This window comes from Cupressus sempervirens, chromosome 10, assembly GCF_028749045.1.
Source record: "Cupressus sempervirens isolate cs-2001-9-10 chromosome 10, ASM2874904v1, whole genome shotgun sequence".
Classification (NCBI taxonomy): Eukaryota; Viridiplantae; Streptophyta; class Pinopsida; order Cupressales; family Cupressaceae; genus Cupressus; species Cupressus sempervirens.
In genome coordinates, this window is record NC_143127.1 from 810,535,725 (window position 1) to 810,548,385 (window position 12,661).

At 36.3% G+C, this 12,661-nt stretch overlaps 1 pseudogene; it reads left to right on the forward strand.

Moving 5' to 3' along the window:
- LOC149536404 (SNF1-related protein kinase regulatory subunit gamma-1 pseudogene) overlaps window positions 1-8,150 on the forward strand; it is a 34,365-nt pseudogene extending 26,215 nt beyond the window's left edge.
- Window positions 8,151-12,661: the final 4,511 nt, after the last annotated feature.

Sequence of the window (12,661 nt, forward strand, 5' to 3'; positions counted from 1 at the left end):
ACTCACTTAACAACTGCCACCAAGGATGAGTCGTCATCACCTTCTAAGAAAGGTGGGCCCACTAGCCACGCATCACAAAAGGGCATGCCAACATTGTTTAACATCCTTGCAACTTCATCTTGCGAGCATGCACTAGCCACTGATCTGATTGCATCAGACAATGGATCTTGCTACTGAATAGAATATCACCTTTTCAAACCAACATGTTCTAACAAGTGCCACAAAAAAAAATTTTATTCCTCTTGAGGAGAGCAGGCCTAGGATGTCACATCATCCCACGCGTTGCAAGGGCGCATACTTGCATTCCTTAACTACCTCACATCTTCATATTGTGGGCATGCACCAGCCATTGATCTCGGTAGATGTAACGGTGGAAGGTACAACTGGGAACATGGGATGTCATGGGACATGTGTCCCAAAGTGGCATGCCCGCATTGTCAGAAAGCCTAACAAAAGACAAAATGCAAGAATGCGGGAACCAATCAAACTGCCAACTCACCCTGCCACCTTTTCCACCCTATCTATAGCTGCTCAAAGAAGATGGACCCACCTACCACGCGGCCAAAAAGCACTTACTTGCATTGTCAGGAAGTTTGACAGAACTTTGAATGTGGGAAAGCGAGCGCCAATAGAATCACCAGTTGGACTAACCTTCCTCCTTTCTGCAGCCCACAAGAAGAACTTGGACCCACTGATTCACATGTTGCAAAGGGGCTTCCCCGCATTACGCAAAGGTAGTGCATTTTCAAAATGCGAGAAAGCACCCACTATAGATTTGTGCTAGATTTGATGGCGCAGAAAGTGCAGGCCAGCAAAAAACATATTTAGGAAATAAGAAAATACAATAAGGTTTTATCGTTTTATTTTTTTGATATTTCCAAGTCATTTAAATAATATAAAAGTGGGGGAGAGGCTGTTGGGTGGGATTAAGCATTCGAATTCAAATTTTTTCGCGAGAGGCAAAAAATGGATAACAAAGGGCTAGTAACTAAGGCTTGGTAAACCAAGAGATTTCTTGGTGGGCTTGCGAGCACAATTTGAGATTTTCTTGAGGTTTTCTGCCATAGTTTGGATCTGGACTGGTTGGGATTAGTGTAGAGTTGGATCTTGAGGGATCTTGTTAAACTATTTTTTAATTTCTTTTTGTATTTTTCCCTAACCCGAAAGGTCGTGCAATCGGACATATTGCATGTAAATAGTTGATTTATGAATAAAGTGTTGTGATTTGGTATCAGATCTTGCACTTGTATTTTGTTTCCATTATGTAGTTATTTGCAAGGATCTGGATTACCTCTAGAAGGGGTACCTTTGGATTCTCGTTGCATCAAGTGGTATCAAAGCACAGTTGTTCTTGAGTGTGTAGACCAAGCGTCGAAGTTGAGGCAGTTTGCACTAGGACTTGGGTGAAGGCTGGAAGATAAGGTTGATCTCATGGAGCTGTTCGATCTTTTGGATTTATGGATTCATTACTTTGGGTTTGCAAAGGATCTTGGAAGATGCCTCCAAGAAGATTGGACCCTAGGGCAATTGATGATCTTAGTGATGTTGTGGAGGAAAGGATCTCAGAGAAGATTAAAGAAAAATTCTGATATGAGATTGCATTGATGAAGAGTAACATGATTACCAAAATTGTAAGTGTTATAGGTGGTGTATCTTGGATATGAGGAAGTTTATGAAAACTTTTAAGTTTCTAGATCGAGTGGTGAGCACAAAATTGATTGTGTGAAGAGAAATATGAGAAATAGGGTTGGTTAGTTTGCTAGACCTAGATCTCAATTAAAACTAAAGCATAAGATGGAGGTTTCTAATTTCTTGGGTACTTTGAATCCTGAAGATCTGATTAATTAGATTGGTGAATGTGAACACTACTTTGAGTTAGAGGATATTGGAGATCCACTTAGAGTAACGTTGGCATAAATGGAATTAAAAGGGCATGCTACTCTTTGGTGGAAAGAAATGCAAAGAAACAGAGAGGAGGAAGGTGAAATGAAGATCGCTAGATGGAGGTTGATGGTAACTAAGTTGAAGGCTAAGTTCATTCCTACTGATTATGGACTTGATTTATTCAAGAGGTTATAGAATTTGAAGCAGAAAGATATGACTATGAAAGATTATATCAAGGAGTTCTACAAGTTGACTATTCGCTCTGGGTATAGAGAATTGTCAAAGGAGAAGGTAGCTAGGTGCATTAATTTTTTGAGATTCAATATCCAAGATGAGGATGGTATATTGAAGATTGATTCAATTGAGGATGCTTATCAATATGCCCTAAAGATAGAAGATAAGTTGAAGAGGAAAAATAAAGGTAACTCTAGAGGGAAGGAGAAGTAGGATAGCTCAATAAAAGCTAAACTGAGTGAAGAAGATGAACCATAACCTATTGACTAGACGACAAGGATAGGCAAAGGTTATTTTCTACACATTTGGAGAAGTAGGACATATATTTTATGAATGTCCAAAGGTTGGCGACAAAAGAGTTGTTGTGAATGAGGTTGAAGGTAATGCCAGTCAACCTAAGCAAGGAGAGAGTTTGCTAGCTCAATGAGTACTAGTTGGTCAAAGGACACTAGATTCTTGTGAGAGGACTAGTTTGTTTAGGACTCATTGTAAGTCTGGTGGTAAAGTCTACAATATGATTATGGATGGTGGTAGCATTGACAGCCTTGTTGCTAAGGAGATGGTTCAAAAACTCAGTTTGAAAAGAATGAAACATCCTTATCCTTATAGGGTTGGTTGGTTGCAATGTGAACATGCTTTAGAAGTGAGGGAGCAATGCCTTGTTGATTTCTAGATTGGAAAGTATAAGGATCAAGTGTTGTCTGATATTGTCGACATGACCATTTGTCATGTGTTGCTTAGTATACCTTGGTATTATGATTGCAGGGTTGTGCATGATTATGTCAAGAATTTGTTTTCCATTGTGAAAGGTGGTAGAAAGAATTCCCTAATTCTTTTACAAAATGAAGAGCTCGGTAGGTGGAACCTGAGTTTTGCTAGCCGAGTTGGGTTAAAGGATTCTAGTAAGGTTGGAGATCAGCATGGAAAGTAGACTTGTAGTACACTGTAGATGGATGTGAAGACGTAGAAGAAGATCAAGGGAAAGAGTGTACAAGTTGAGCACTTAGAGGATATGTATGTGAAGAACCAATTTGGCATTTATGTGTTGAATACCAAAAGATGTTCTTCTAGCTACTGAAAACTCTGATGTAGAAGCATCCTTGGTGGGCTTGCATTCCTGCATGTTGGTGTGGTTTGACCTTGGAGTTGGAGGACTTGGTCAAAGAATGAAGTGTGAATCAATTGATATTGAGTTGGTTTGGTTGTTGTGTTAACCAAGTAACTTTGTTAATGAAGATGTTTGCCGATACTTGGGGCACTTAGCAAATACAGGGAGCTCGGTTTGCACTGGGAGCTTGACAGTAGTGTTTCCTGAGTTAGCTTCGTCTATGAAGGGGCTTGGCTACTTTTGGAGGACTCAACACATACTGGTGCTTGGTTAGTGAAGGAACTCGATTATGTCTAGTGCAATGCTAACACTCAGCATGGTTTTCTCTAACACTCGGTTTGATCTTGGTCCCTGTGGTGCCCGAGTTGTTTGTGAGCTGACTTTTAGCATTTAATTTGTGTATGGGTATTTAATTTATGTTGTAGCCAACTTGTGGCTTATGCAAACATTTAATGTAAGGTTTTATTTTAATTTGTAATGGGCTAAGCTTACTTGTGGCTTAGTTGGGTATAAGTAGGGGTATTTTGTGGAGTCTTGAGGAGAAGGTAGATCATCCAACTTGGAGAAGAGGATGAAGTGTACGAGAAAATTTTGAGAAGGGCTAGTAGCCAAGGCTTGATAAACCAGGAGATTGCTTGGTGGGCTTGCAAGCACAAGTTGAGATTTCCTCGAGGTTTTTTGCCATAGTGTGGATTTAAACTGGTTGGGATTAGTGTGGAGTTGGATCTTGATGAGGGATCTTGTTGAACTGCTTTGTAATTTCTTTTTGTATTTGGAACTAACCAATAAGACCTTACAATCGAGCATATTACATGGAAACAGTTTATTTATGAATAAAGTGTTGTGATTTGTTATCAAATCTTGCCTTGGTGTTATGTTTCCACTATGTAGTTATTTGTAAGGATCCAGATTACCTCCAGTAGGGGTACCTTTGGATCCTTGTTGCATTAGTCTCTCATATTATCACTCACATTAATAGGAGAATTGAAGTTCCCCATAACAAGCCAAGGCTCATTAAGTAAGAACTTTGCAAGATCTCCAAGACTTTCCTAGAAACCCAAACTATCATTTTTAGTATTGGGTGCATATATATTTGGAAGAATCGAGAGATATTTTTCTCTAATGTGAGTAAACTTAGTACAACTAATGTTATTTTTAGAAAAATGACCTCACCTTGAATAAGGAAGTCATTCCAAAACACAAACAACAACACCTGAAGCTCCCCTCGAGTCACAACCAACCACTTTCCCATTTTTGAATAAAGAGAGCATTTCCATTTGTCTTTAGACATTTTAGTTTCTTGAATCATAACAAAATCTAGTTTGTAGTCCCAAATAACATTCCTCAGCACATGTTTTTGTGATGCGCGTTCAAACACCTTACATTCCAAGACATAATCTTCATTTAGAATGTGGCGAGAAGATTTCTCGGATGGTTTTTTTGTTTTTCATCCACAATGTCTTGTTTTCTTGCAAACTCCCTTGCCTCCTTTTTTGATTTTGTACATGTCCAAGCTTCTTACACAAGAATTAAAAAAATGGAGTGACTTTGTCAACAAAGGCTGGCACTTACTATTTAGTCTTCAAAGGAGCTCAAAAAAGATAGATTCAGCCTCTTAGAATCTTTGCACTCCATATCTCTGCAAGAAAAGTTGGGTGCAAGAACATAAGACACCTCTTATGACAAAAGGGGGCCCTGATAATCATTGACGAGATCCTTATTTTCGACAAACTTCACTACGCTTGCTCTTGTTAACTTTGGTATCAAAATGTGAATCTTTTTCTCCCATAGGTTACAAAGATTTTAATAGATAAAAATTGTTCTATTTTAACTTGGTCACCCTTTTCAAATGGTTGTGCACCATGTTTTCAATAACTGCACAAGTTTTATAATTGCTTCCATATTATTTATTTTACTCTTTGATTAATGATTATATTGAAAATTATACCAAACAAATCTATCCTTAAAATAAAACAAAAATATGATTCCAATCATTCAAAGTCAACTGGTGTTACTATCTGAAACCAAAATGTAAATGGTACAAATTTGAAATTCAAAAAAACAAAATTAAATACATTAGTACTTATTATTAATCATTAATATAGATAGCTTAAATATATTTGGTATAACAAAATTAATCCAATAGCGAACTTGAAATGGTGCAAAAACTTAAATTTTCAAGTAATCAATATTAATATCAACATTTCAATCTCAGAAGGCCTTTAATGTCATCTTTCAATTAGAATTATACTTTCAATCATTCAAGGACAATTGGTGTTACTATCTGAAACAAAAATTAAATGATACAAATTTGAAATTCAAATAAACAAGATTAAATACATTAATACATATTCTTAATCATTAATATAAATTACTTAAATTAAACAAAATTAAGCAAATACCAAACTTACTATTAAAAAAAATAATTTTTATTTTAACAGTATAAATATCAATATTTCAGAATGCACTAGTGCCATCTTTCAACTAGAAATTTTATATAATAAAAGATTTCCTCTTAATATGTTTAGATGCCTTTGAAAATCAGCTATATTACACTTGTTCAAGAAATAGAATACAACCAACAAGAATGTTGAATGTTTAGATGGGTACCAATGGAAAGACGAATGAATCTAAATACTACAAAATTATGCATTTCGGCTTTCCTAACTATACATCCTCATTGAATTTCTCAAATGAGTTCATTGATTTCCCAGGTAGTTGGTTATGCATCTTTTTTAAACTTTGGCCATCTCTCCTCTTACCACTACCAGTTCTTTAAGACACTCTTGTAAGTCAACTTGTAAACTTTTGATGGTATTCTCCTTACCTGCAAGCTATATATAAAATATATCATAGCATTAGTATTCATTATCTAGAAGAAACATAATGATCTTCAAAAGTAAGCATAATGTTCTTTTGACATTCTAAATATAATAATGCTCTTCAAAAGTAAGTATAATCTTCTTTTGACGTTCTAAATAGAAACAATTGAAAGCATGAAAACACATACTTGATTTTCCAAGTCTTTCTCTTTCTGATTTGAGCTACTGAGGCTACCTTGTAGGCTTTCAATGTTACTTCTCAAAACCTCTTGACCCCTTACCAAAATTGTACATTCAGCTCGAAGTTGTTCTATATCAATTGCATTGGAAAATAACTTTTCCCTTAGAATCTTGACAAGCAAATTTTTTGCTCTTAGTTCATGTTGAACTTGTTTGAACCCCTCCTCATTCTGAAATAGCAATCAAATATTATTAGTTGATAGTAAAAGTACCTCTTAGTTATCAAGACAAAGTAGCTGAGATACTAAATGTTACTGATAATAGAAGAAAGAGTACATAAAAATAGAGATGGCAAAGTCTAAATGAACCATCCTTCTACCAACAATATTGGAACCAAACATATACATAAGCTCTAACCTAAAATTCTGAGTTTGTCATCATATCTAGCATTAGAGTTTGAAGATGTACGATAAAACTTGAAGAAATAAGAACATGGGAGAAGGAGAAATAAAGGTAATTAGACAGTAGTTTAATGGGGGTCTATAGTTTTATTTTTCAGTATGTTGCCTGACTTTTGGTCACCCATCATTTTTCAATGTCAAGTCAGTCTAGTGTCTAGGTCTAAGTCCTTCATAGGTAGGCCATCCTTGTCGGGTTTCCCTTTCTCTTGACCTCTCATTTATTTGCCAGGTGGGTTGGTTTAAGTGTTGTCATGTCGGGTAGGTGATAGCTCCTAGTCCGGCAAGGATATCATGTTTTATTGATGATCTTCTTAGATGAAGGATATACAAATCTTTCTTATTTCAGAGATTCATGAAGCAGTATGTGCAATCCAGAAAGACATTTAGTTACTAAGGGCTCTGCAAATTTGGAAGATCTCCAGTGGTAGAGATCAATTCAGATGCCAGTCTTGCTGAAGTGGTCGAATTGCTTGCCAAGAACAAGATATTGAGTGCACCAGTAAGGGATATAAATGCGCCAGATGATGCAACTTGGATTGACAAGTATATCGAGATTGTTGAGTTTGTAGGAATCTCTGCGTGGTTACTTCAATGGTTTCAAGTGTTTGGAATAAACTCATATCCTAAAGCTGATGCTGCAAAGGGAGGTCACTTCTTTGAAATGTTGACATCCTCAAAATTCTATGGGGAGACAAAGGTCAAAGACATATCAGGATCCTTCCGTTGGGCTCCATTCCTACCTGTACAGCCATCTGACTCATTTTTTACAATGCTTCTCTTGCTTTCGAAGTATAGGATGAAGAGCCTCCCTGTGGTTCACATAGGTGAGGGAAAGATTGAAAAAATTGTTACACAGTCTGCTGTAGTGCATATGCTTTCTAAGTGTGTCAGACTCCCTTGGTTTGAGACCTGGGGAAACAACACACTTTCAGAACTTGGCCTTCCAGTAATGAAACCGGATCAAATGGTCAAGTTGATTGAAGATCAACCTGTTCTCCAAGCATTCAAATTGATGAGTGAAAAGCGTGTAAGAGGGCTTCCAATTATTGAGAAAGAAGGAAAGAAAGTTGTGGGGAACATAAGTTTTAGGGACATCCAGTTTTTGCTGATGGCCCCTGAGATATATAAAGAATTCAGATCGGTTACAGCAAAGGTCTTCTGTACGACAGTTAGATCTCACCTCTGGTTAAAGCAAGAGGCATCATCTCCCTTGGAACACGTGATCACGTGCGAAAAGACTGATACTATTGAAAATGTCATATTGAAGTTGGATAATGCAAGAATTCAAAGGATCTATGTTGTTGATAGTCATGGAAATTTAGAAGGTGTTGTAACTCTGCGGGATATTATATCAACATTTGTTCAGGAACCTCCTGGATACTTTGGAGATTTCTTATATCAGGTGGTGCCATTACCCAGGAATAGCACTGTGTGAAGATTTCTTTGTATATAATATTGTAGATCTGGTAAAGAGGGAATATCATACCCAAGACAGACCACGGTCACAGACTGCCCGTGTTTGCAGTTATAGGGTTCTTGAATTCATTAAAAACTTTAAACGGGAAGCATATGATCTGTTGGTTGTATGTTTCAGACCTTACCATGACAAAAATGAGATGACATTATCTGTCATTGATCAGCTCAAGATGGAAACAAACATTGGACAACATAGTGGTGAAAAAGAAACAAATGATTATTCAACCTTTGAAAGATGATGAAGGTAACACAAAAGATGAAAACTGTCATGCTGAGGATTCTGATAGCTTGGAAAAATCTAAAATTGAACAGAATGAAATAGATATATGAATATCCTCGCATCTCATCCTATGATGGTACGGAGTGAACTTGTTACTCAAACAGCAAATTTTGTCTCTAAAACTCTGGATTCGGTGAAGTTGACTATCGAAATTAATAAAGAGAACAATTCTATAGAACTTTCTGAAACCAGACAAGCTGTGCGGTCGGGGAAACTGAGCATGGAACTCGAGTTACGCATAGATACAAGGAATTCAGCCATGCCATGTACTAGAATACTAGATGGTGGTTTCATCAAAGGGACAGATAGTCTGAGCCATACATTGTCATCTCACAAAAAGGAAGTGAAGCTTGAGAGCGGTGATAATTGAAAATTGTGATTATCAAATGGCTTATGGACAGGAAAGAAATGAAATGGATATCTATATCAAGGAACTTATAGATAGAATAAAGAGACCATATTTCTGGGTTGAAGCCTTTTACACATCTTGACATATGGTGACATACATTTTCAACTTACTTTGCAGTTATCATGTCTTAATGCAAAAAAAAAGAAGTACAAGCAATGTAATGTTTGAACACAACTGTTATTAAAAAGGGGGGCAGAGTATTCCAAGTCGGATTTTTGGACATAAAGAGTCAAAGAATTCCAATAGAGACTATTGCAATACTTTGAGGAATCTTTTTCATTGAATTCATAAATAATGATACCATTAAAATGGTCAAGGAAGTAAAAGTTAAAAGAATAGGAATCAGAAAAGAGTTCTTATTTGGTAATGCAATGATAAAAGCTGATGTAGATCACCAATCATCAGTAATCAATCAGTGTCTTCATCCATGGTGACTGTTCGAGTTCTCAGATTTGAAAAATCATTTTCTTTGTATTTTGTCTCTTTGTATTCAAAGAAGAGGAAAGGTCATTGGCTCCTATGAGCCTGGTATTGTGAAGATCTATAAATTCTGTAAAGAATTTAGTATATGAGGTCAGCAAACTAGATAATATAGCATAATTAATTCCATTTACAGAGGCTGGGTTTTCTTGTTTGTTGTTCCATTTAGTTCATATTTGCATTTTGGATAGAAAGAATAGTTAGACATGAAACTGTAATTGCATATTGAATTCCATTTCACGTCTATGGTTGCAGTAAAGTAATTCTATTTACCCATCATGTATAACTCTTCTCCTATTCATTCTGTTAGTTAGACTCATTGGGACAGAAAGTACAATTATATATGAAACTGTGATATCTGCTTGGATTCCATTTCATGATTAGAGGTTGTAGCATAAGCAATTCCATTTGTTGTTCATGTATAATTCTGCTCCTGTTCTCATTAGTAGAATATGCATTGTCGATGACATCCTTTTGTTCTCTCACTTTGGGTGCTAAAAGAGTTAGAGATTGCAAATCTAACGGGAGGACAAACTGTTAACCAACACAGTATAACACTACAGTGGGGGGACAATGGTCGGAGGATAGTGGGGTGTTGTACAATGTATACAATATATATGGAACTTGAAATATTAGTAATGAAATGATGTTTCAGAATAACATACCAAATTGAAATACTTGAACATAATAAAACTGCAACATGAACCAGAACCATTAAGCATTCAACATAGTAACTTAGTACATATAGTAACATTAAAAATCAAAGTTCAAATAGAAATTCAAGTACTCTTCGAGACACCAGAGTGGTTGAAGAATGGTAAAGATGGGGGTGCTCAAGTACTCGGTATGGGAATGTCAGGTACTTCAAGGTTTTGTGGTTCCTCCAATTTCATTGCTATTTTTTAGGGACAGGAGGTTCTATATGAAGTTTTTAAGAGGGTATGGGATTATTTAATCTTCTTTCTAGTAAAATAGGAGCCCCTCTTTTATACCTCTAAATTTGAGCAAGAAAAAATAAGGTAGTTAGTTCCACATGTCAAAAATCTGCACACTTTATCATTACCAAAACTGAAAACGATTTGCTAAAAAATAAAATTTATAAGATTTTTCCTTAAATTTAAGACGCAAAACTTCTAAACTGAAGCACAGTAAAACATTCATAAGACTGCTCGCCTTAAAATTTTCCAAAAAGAACTGTTGAATTTATATTATGGGCTAAATTATCTCTAAGCCACCAGTCTCTCTAAAGCTGGATAAAAATGCAAAAACCTCAAGATAACAAAAGAAATAGTTCCAATTACCTCTATATGTTGTTGCTCTTCTTGATATGCCTCTGAACTTTCAACAAAATCTTGCTTGAGAGATTCATCATAGGAAATATGAGATTTTTCTTTCAAGATTTCTTCTTGCCTATGCACACTTTCCTTCCAAGATTCAACCTTTTTCCTTAAACTTTGAGCCATCATGTCCAATTCAAGGACATGATCTCTTTCTTGTCCAGAAGCCAACATACCCTTTGAGTGTTCCCCTTCATTGATTTCCCACACCCTTTTAACAAAACCAAGCAACTTGAAAGAAAGCTGAACATTCTCATCCAGCAATGCGAATGCCTGAGCTTGCAGAGTATGAAGGAAATCCCAAAATTCTTGATCAAGTTTGATCAATCCAATACTACTACTTTTCTCTTTACTTCTCACCCTCTCAAGAAGGCTGCCATTGTTCTTCCTCAGAGCTTCAGTTTCCAACCTGCAATTCTCTAAATCCTTGCGCAACCCATGTTCTATACCAACCAATCTGAGTTGTTCCTTCTGTAGCTCGATAATACGAACATCTTTGTCTTTTTCTTGTGGATTATTATTCACATCATTGTCTAATTGTAACCACAATCCTCCAATTGTTGTTTCCTGATTTCTACAAAGTCTGTGCAATCTAACAACTGATTTCTGCAACTCAGAATTTTCCCTTTCCTTTTCCCTCAAGATTCTCTTGTTTGAATCCCGCTCATCTTCTACTTGTTTAGCCTTATTGACAGATTCTGAAAGGATTTCCCTTAATTTCATAATCTCATCCTCCGCATCTTTAAATTTGTTTCTCAAATCATCCATAACCGCGGTTTTTGCATGAATTTCCTCTTTATTCAAAGAAGAAACTTCTCTTGCCAATTTCACATTTCTTTTCCCCAAACTTTTTATTCTCCCTCTCATCTTTCTCTCGTCGGCCCTAATTTTTTCCAGAACAAAAGCCCATTCATTCGATCTCCTATCAATCTCCTTTTCTAATTTTTTCTGCAGATCATTCTTCTCAATATCCAATATCTTTGTTCGAGATTCCAACTCTTTCTCAATCAAACTGAGGGCACCAATTGCCAGAGATCTTTCTTTTTTGCGGCTCTGAATTTCAGATGAAACCCTAATTGCTAAGTTCTTTTTTTCTTCACATACTTCTCTCAGTCTTCTCCACAAAAAATCTGCATTTTTCTTCACAGAATCCGATCCGGTGCGTTCATACAAATCCATCGATTCTAACTCTTGTGAAATCAATACAACCTGTTCTTCAGCTGCTTTGGCTCTTCTTTCCAGACCTTCATCTGTATCTTCTTCTTCTGTACGCTCCTTCTCTTTGGCCAAATGACTTCTTTTTCTGCTAATCTTCGATTGAGACAGCAGTTTCCATGAAAATAAACTCCACACAACACCAGCAATAACCTGTAAAAAAACATAAATTCCATATCATTTCAACAAACTTGTTAATGCGTACAATGTTCTTGAAAAATCTAAGGTCGGTATTTAAATATGGGATTTAAACTAGTTGATAATGCAGTTAACATGTAAATAGGTGAAGAGTGTATGTCTAACCAGTAGAATCCACAGAATCCAGTGAAATCTGTTGAAATAACCCTCTAAAACCTTCTCCATGTTCAACTGCGAAGCTTTTACAAAACTACGTATACAAAACGAAAATCGCCTCAGTTTTTTTTCAAATAAACCAGAGGTGAAATGATATGCTACTGTGAGTTTCTTATATTAGTGAAATTTTCCGACCGACCAGCTGTTTCTAAATGATATGCTGCTGTGAGTTTCTTATATTAGTGAAATTTCCCAACCGACAGGCTGTATGCTGCTGTGAGTTTCTTATATTAGTGAACTTTCCCAGACCGCCGGCTGTTTCTAAATGATATGCTGCTGTGAGTTTCTTATATTAGTGAAATTTCCCAACCGACAGGCTGTATGCTGCTGTGAGTTTCTTATATTAGTGAACTTTCCCAGACCGTCGGCTGTTTCTAAATTTCCCGCTTGATTTTTACTATTTTCGCGCTCGATTTTTGCG